The sequence below is a fragment of the Molothrus ater genome, chromosome 10 (genome assembly GCF_012460135.2).
Source record: "Molothrus ater isolate BHLD 08-10-18 breed brown headed cowbird chromosome 10, BPBGC_Mater_1.1, whole genome shotgun sequence".
Taxonomy (NCBI): domain Eukaryota; kingdom Metazoa; phylum Chordata; class Aves; order Passeriformes; family Icteridae; genus Molothrus; species Molothrus ater.
The window spans coordinates 7,079,300-7,086,682 of NC_050487.2; the positions used below are offsets into that span (position 1 = coordinate 7,079,300).

At 51.2% G+C, this 7,383-nt stretch overlaps 1 non-coding gene across 1 annotated transcript; it reads right to left on the minus strand.

The window, feature by feature from the left end:
• Positions 1–2,459: 2,459 nt before the first annotated feature.
• Positions 2,460–2,531, minus strand: TRNAQ-CUG (transfer RNA glutamine (anticodon CUG)). Its single transcript has one exon. It is a non-coding gene; the product is annotated as a tRNA-Gln (tRNA).
• Between the last annotated feature and the right edge of the window lie 4,852 nt (positions 2,532–7,383).

The following is a 7,383-nucleotide window of genomic DNA, read 5'->3' on the forward strand; positions in this document are numbered from 1 at the left end:
TTCCACATCACAATGACACCTACTCTTCTGCCCTGGGAGACTGATCCAGTGTCCCTTTGAAATGTAAAATGCATGGAATGGGAAACCCCATGCCAGACCCAGAAAAAACAGCCATGGGCTCCCTGCCCTCAGCCTTTTCCCCAAAGCCACCAGCCAGGTCTCTGCCCCTGGGATGGGCACACTGAGTAAAGCAGGTCAGTGTGGCTGTGGGTCTGTTTCAGGGAAGGACACAGCATCTCTTTGATCACAAAACCAGGCTGTGGCACAGCCTGTGACTGTCAGCAAGTTCCCCATGGCTGCCACTCAGGCCTGCAGGGGACATCCTTTCAGGTGAACATGGACTTCCCTTCCACTGAGCTTTGCCACCTCCCTGCAGAGTTGGGTCCCTTCCCCACTATGGGGTTGTGCAGTGTTGACTTTGTGCCTCAAGTGACCCACAGTCTTCTCTATGTCTGTGATGACCCATGGAAGAAATGACTTTCACAATGAGCCTGAGTGTCTGCACTGAAAGCTCCTGAGAGATGAGCTGGGTATCACTTCATGGCTGAATTTAACTGTAACTGGAGCCCAATTAAACTTCAGAAAGGGCAAATAACAGAAACTTAGAGACACCACACAAAGACTGTTCAATACACCTTATACACTGGCTTGGGACCTCCAAATGAAATTGCCTTAGGAAGCGGGGACACACGTGAATCATTTTCAAGTCGGGTGCTGTGAAATTGGTGAAAAGTGCCTGAGATGAAAGAGGCAGGGACCTGATCATCAGCGAGGCCTGGCAAGTGGCCACTCCCAGGAGTTTGGATGTTTCACAAACAAGGAATGTTTGTGGCCCCACAGGGCTCTGGGACCCAGCATAAAAGGCTGCTCTGCTGCAGGCTCTGCATCCTGGTCTCTGGCCTCCCTTTCCTCGAGGAACGAGGTAAGCCTGAGCCCGCTCCATCCCTCCCTGTGGGCTGAGCTGCTCTCATGGAGGCTGCCCGGCTTGATCCTTGGGCTGCCTGAGCGTGGCCCTGGCACAGAACTGTTGGAGGGCTGTCAGCCTTTCCATGCTGGGGGCTGGGGCCAGCTGGGAAGAGGGGGCTTTGTTCCAGCAGAAGGGGATCAATGGGGCTCAGCCTCAGGGGGATGTGCCCAGCAGAAATTGCACCTGCCGTGGTGTAACAAAATGTGCCGGCGCACGCCGGGACATTGTCTGACACAGCCATGTCTGCTCTGCAGATGGGCTGTGACCAGTCTTTCCACAGGGCCCTTAAAGCCACTGGGCTGGCTCCTATTGCTGAAGTGGGGCGGCCTTCCCGTGCCGTGCCACTGGGAGGGCACCAGGAGGGTGGTGGGAGCTGTGGGCACAGAGTGTGTTGTGGAGACCAAATGTGTCCCTGGGGAGAGCTGAGGGACAGAGAGACAGAGCGATGCTGAGGCCGGGTGCCGCTCCCTGCTCTGTGTTGCAGCCTTGCCTCCCGCACCGAGAGATGTCTTGCTGCAGACCCTGTCCCCCACGGCCCTGCGGCCCCTGTGGCCCAACGCCCCTTGCCAGCAGCTGCACTGAGCCCTGCAACGCCCGCTGCGCTGACTCCATGGTGTACATCGAGCCTTCGCCGGTGGTGGTGACCATGCCGGGCCCCATCCTCACCTCCTTCCCTCAGAGCACAGCCGTGGGATCCTCTCTGTCAGCTGCTGTGGGCAGCTCCCTCAGCACCGCGGGGGTTCCCATCTCTTCTGGGGGCTCCCTTGGCCTGGGCGGCTCAGGCCTGTGTCTGCCTTTCCCCCGCTGCTGAGGTCAGATCTGCTGAGGCCGGCGCATCATCCCCCTTCTCCTTGGCAAATGGGCCCATCTCTTGCCCTCCCTGGCCCCCCACACCTCTTCCTTGGTCTCTGTTCTGTGCCGCCGCTTTTGCTCCTTCTCATTAAAGCCTTTGTGCAGCACTGCTGGAGAGTCGTGGTCCTTTGTTCTCCTCCTCCCTCACCTCCCACCTGCTCTGCCGGGGAGATCCTTCCCTCTCCCATGGAAACAAATGGAACCCCAATGATGGGGCACTGCCCAATGCTGGTAGAGCTCCTGGAATGGATTGCAGAGCAATAGAAAGGAATTGGCAGGGAAAAGAGGAAAAGAAGCTGCAGAGGAAAGGAGTAAGAAAGGAGACATTCACAGCAGTGGGCCTACAAGTACTGGCACACGGAGTAAGCTGCTGTTCCTGTGGGAATGGTCAAAGGTGGAAACAGGTGCCCAGAGCGTGTAGCCCAGTGTCCGGAGTGAGATGCATCCAAGACAGGAGGAGGCAGTGGTGGCAGAGCAGAGTCCTGTGCCTGGCCCTTTGTGAGTGGGAGTTCTGTAGCTCAGGTGCTGTGTGTGCTGTGTGCTTGCTGCGAGAAGAGTGCAGAAGGGAAGCAGCAGCAGAGGAGAGGGCTGAGAGTGTAGGCATGGTGAGGGCAAGCAAGCTGAGGCAACCAAAAGGCTCAGGTCCCACTGAGATTTGAACTCAGATCACTGGATTCAGAGTCCAGAGTGCTCACCATTACACCATAGGACCTCCTGCCCAGGTTGCCTGGGCCCCCTGTGCTCAGCCTGCCTCAGCCTTATGGCCCCAGCTCAGCCTGCCTGCCTCTCCACTGCTCTGCACATCTCACACCTGCTGCAGCCTTCCTGCACGCCCTACAGACCCTCTCCCATCACGCCGCCCTTCAGCGCAGCAGCACAGCTCCCTGCGACCCTCACGCGCCCTCTCTTACAACTGCCGCACTTGAAATCTTCTCTTTCTCAAATTGCAACAAGCCTACCATGACCTCTCTTACAAGTGCCATGCAAAATCTTGTCTTTCCCAAATTGCAACAAGCCCTTTCTGTCTCTCAGGCCATGAGGGTTGGGGTTTTGTAATGAAGACAATGCCAGTACTGGCAGGCCAGCGGAGCATTTGTAGTTTCAAGGCAAGAGGGGCTGTTGTGGGGTGGTGCTGTTGGGCCGGGATCAGGGTGGGGTTGGCTTGGGCCAGAGGTCAGGGGGCCAAGGGGATGGCAGCCATGAAATGTCCCTGTCAACTGCTGAGATGAGCAGCCTGCTGGGACCGCTCAGCAAAGGGGATTGCAGCATTTTTGGGGTGCATTTGGGCATTGCAGCAGTGGCACCTGTGGGACAGTTGGGGTAGGCAGCACCCAAAGGGGTCTGGCAGGGCATCAGGGCAGCATGGGGGTTGCCAGCAGGTGATTCAGTGGGACCTGGCTTTCTGGCAAGTTTGGAGGGGCTCTGGTTCCTGGCTGAGATTAACTGCACCTTTGGACTTTTAAGCAGTGCAAGAAAGAAGATGGCCCCGAGAAGTGACTTTCAGATTCTGACTTCTTTTGGGTGGCGGGGGTTTGCTGCAGAGATTGCTCCACCCAACCTTCCTCCCTCCCCTTCCACTCCAGATCTGTTCATGGGATGGCAGTGACTGTATCAAAGGGGCACCCAGAAATTGGACATTTCTGTGTCAGTTCTAGATACAAATGTGAAGGGGATACTGTCTGCCACTGGGGTATCCTTGGTCTCAGGAAAGAGGAAGAGGAAAGGTCAGCAAATGCTTTTTGCCCTGGGTCGTGTCTCAGTCCGAACTACAGCTGGAAATGCTTTGCTTTAGCCATGGACTGCCACCTTGAGAGAATGTGATGAATGCTATATATACGGTTGAGAAGTAAAGTGTGCATCATTAGTGTGTTTCGTCCAGTGTACAGACTGCAAAGGGACTATAAAGGCCAGTGCTGTTTTTTTTCTTCTCAGAATTTTTCTTTGGGAGCAGCTGCTGGATATTTTGAAGGACTTTGGGATCTGCAAGAGAGGGTAAGATGGTATGTAGAGCTTGAAGGAAAATGCAGATATCCAGGGAGCTGGATGCAGTTCAGTGGGTACAAGTTACATATTGAGCAGCTGATGGCACGGAAAAGCTTCTAAAAAAAGGGGGCTGTTCTGCAATTGCCTTTTCTTTTGCAGCCTATTAACTGCACTGCCAACAATGAAATGCTTCCTCTTCCTTCTCTGCTACATGCAGGATCACATTCTGTCAGTCTCCAAGAGCCAGGATGTACAGCAGAGCTGTTCCACGAACTGCTCTCACATGAATGGGGCTGGGCCAGAAAAGAGCTTGTCGTTTTCCTGGGCACTGTCAGCGTTCATGAACACAACCACACGATGGTGGTGTTGACTCTCAGAAGGACATGCAGTGAGCCCAGCTTGAAACCACCCCAAGGCCAGAGCCAGGTTGGAAATGTCCCTGCTTTCAAACCAACAGGGTCAGGACAAAAAGATTTCGCTGATCTTCCTCTTCCAAGAGCAAACCCTTCTTTGCACCACACTCAAACAGCAGCGTGAACTCCTTTGTCCTAACAAAGCTTTTCACTCTCGCAGAGTCCAGCCATAAACCTGAAAACATCTGTCAAAAACAGAGCTCAGGAAAGTGCCAGCTGAGAAAGCTCTTGCTGCCTGCAACTTCACCTGCACCCATCGAGTGACCAGCACAGACCCTGCTATTGGCGCTGTCCTCCTCAGCACTGAGTACCATCCTGAGCCTGCAGTCTCACAGTCAGCATCCAAACAGAACAGCACCAGGGAAGAACCCTATGAGCTACATTTTGGAGCTGGGAGGCTCCACACCTGGAAATGTTGCCAGCACTCCTGTTTGGGTTTTTTTGGTCTTGGCCAAAACTGGGCATTACATTTCTTCCCAGGGTGAGGTGATTTTCCCTTGATTGTTGGGATTACACACTGAGTGTCTAAGAGTTGTCTTTTTGTCCTGAATGGAAGAGTAGGGGAATGGGGATGCTCCCAGCTGTCACAGATATGTCCAGTTCCAGTGAGGAATGTGGTGCCCAGTTTGTGGTATGCACTGTGAGATGGTCTTTCCTGTTGTTTATTACTTACAGCCTGTTGGGAATTCTGGTCTTGCTTTGGCAGGAGCCAAGTAGCTTGGAGGTTTCTTCTGTCAGAAATCCATCCAGATCTTTTGCCTGGCTGTCCCATGGGGAAGGAACAGCTTTGGAGTTGTTGAAGCCACAGGCTGCGGATGCATCTCCTGAAAACCAGTCAACAGTTGTTTGTCTGACTCTGTCCCTACCCATGGCTTCCAGGGACCCTCCTGGTGTTCTGGATATTCCCAGGAGAGGATATTACAACACCTGCTTTTTAAGCCAGGAATTTCAAATGCAGTAAGTTGCTCACATTCCATATGAGCTGTCCCAATGGTGGGATGTGAGAGGGAAAACTCCACCCTGCTCTTTGACATAATCCAAACTGGAACTGGGGCCGACCGAGTATTTTGGAGCCACAACTTTATCTTTGAACAGCATCTCCAGGGAATGCTGAGACATCCCATGCCTGTGGCACTTGGCAGCACATCCCTGATGTGGTGCAAAAAGAGGATGGCAGAAGTTCTGAGGTAGTGGGAGGTTTCTGGAATGGAATTGGGGTAGGTGCTGATTCTGTCATGGAATCGTGGCCTGGTTTGGCTTGGAAGGGACCACAAAGACTATCTGGACTTAGTTGTCCCATTCCATGGCAAAGAACGTGTCCAAAACTGCCTCCTTACCCTCATGGACAAAGTGAGTGTCCTCCATAGTGCTCGTTTGTGAATGGGAATGGCTGTGGGGAGCTCTGGCAGAGCACCTAGAGACCAGGTGAAAATAGCAATGGGATTGTTTTTGCTGCTGCTGAATGTGGTTTTCTCTTTTAAGATGTTCCTCTGAGTGATCTTTTTCACAGTAGTTTCCTAGGGCTCATTTGAGGGTAATTCCAATAGTTTAAATATAGGTGAAAAACAGTGGAGAAAAAATGTGAACCTCATCCATTTCCAGAAATTCTGAATTTCTTCCACAAAACCTTTTTGGGGGAAACCTGGTTGAAGAATAAAGATGGAGAAGAACAAGTTTTCTAAACCCCCCTGGCTCTCTGACAGGGCAAACCTTTCTGTAATCTCATCAGATGTCTCTGATAAACTACAGGATCATAAGGTTTTCCAAGAAAACAAAACAAGGACAGAGATGAGGGAATAGGCTCCCAATTAATAATGATTTGATAGATGTAGGAATGATTTTTTAATGTTTGGTGCTCCCCCTTTTATCCCTGGAATAATTTAAAAATGATTCCTTTAACAAGTCATCTAAATTTGAGAAAATAAATTTAGGAGGAAATAATGCAAAATAAATGCAGGAAGACACCACAGAATCATCAAGGAATCCCAGAAGGGTTTGGGTGTGAAGGGACCTTAAGAATCCCCTTATTCCATTCCCTGCCATTCCATCCACTAGTTGAGGTTGCTCCAAGCCCTGTGCAGCCCCGGGCACTTTCAAGAATGGGGCAGACACTATTTCTCTGGGTTTCTGGGCACAAGTGGAAATTTCCAGCATGGAGCTAAGATATCTCCTTTGCTCTGTTTGGCTCCAGCATGGCTTTGGGAAGCAGAGGGTGTGGAAACAGGAGCATTGCCAGCTGCCTTGGGGGAGTCACTGATGTCCCAAAAACCAGCAAAGCAAACATTTATGGTTTAACCTCCTACTATTAAAGAAGAGGCCAAGGCAGGAGTGGGAACGGACCATAGAGCAGGGATGGTGGCCAGGAGAGGGGTGACCATCCTGAAGGTCCCACCACCCAGTCACTGACTGAATCACTGTAAAACAGGGATTGAAGCTTTCTGAAATTGGCCCATACCTGCCTGCATCCAAATTCAACCCCAAATCAATGCTTTTGTGTACAACAGGGATGAGACCACAGCTGATGTTACTTCCCTGGGAGTAGCAGAGAGTCTGCAGCCATGAAGGGCCAAGCTGTATTTAAAACACACTGAGGTACAAAAGAGCTGGAGTAATTTCCTACCAGGTAACTTGACTTGGAAGCCGCATTCCAAACTTCTTTCCACATTTATTTTATCTCCTGGATGGGGATGCCTAAAGAAGAAGGGGTGAAATGTTCTTAATAAAAGAAGAGCAAAATTCATTAGTGACAGAAGCCTTAAAATTAAAATATGAAAAATCGAAGTATGAATGGAGGTGCCTTAGGACACTTCCTGTTCCTTGGTATCTATGGGATTTAAATTAAGGCCCGAGTATCCAAATCCTGGTGCTCTGCAAATGTTGTACAGCCAGGGAGGGAGACAAGAGCCTGGAATCTCTCCTCAGAAACTGTCTGCTGGTTTGTTTGATCAGGCATAGGAATAATTGTGTAATCCCTAGGCCTGTACTTAGGGAAAAAGGCTTATTTGTCTCCTGTGGGTTGGTTCAACATATTTTTAAAATTATGGAAACTGTTTTTATTGAAATGCCAGAGGTGCCAAATGCTTTCCCCAGCCCGAGCTCAGGAGTGGTTAATGCCCATTTTCCCAATCTCTCCAGGCAGCAGCACTGGAGCACTTGCACCCAAGCACA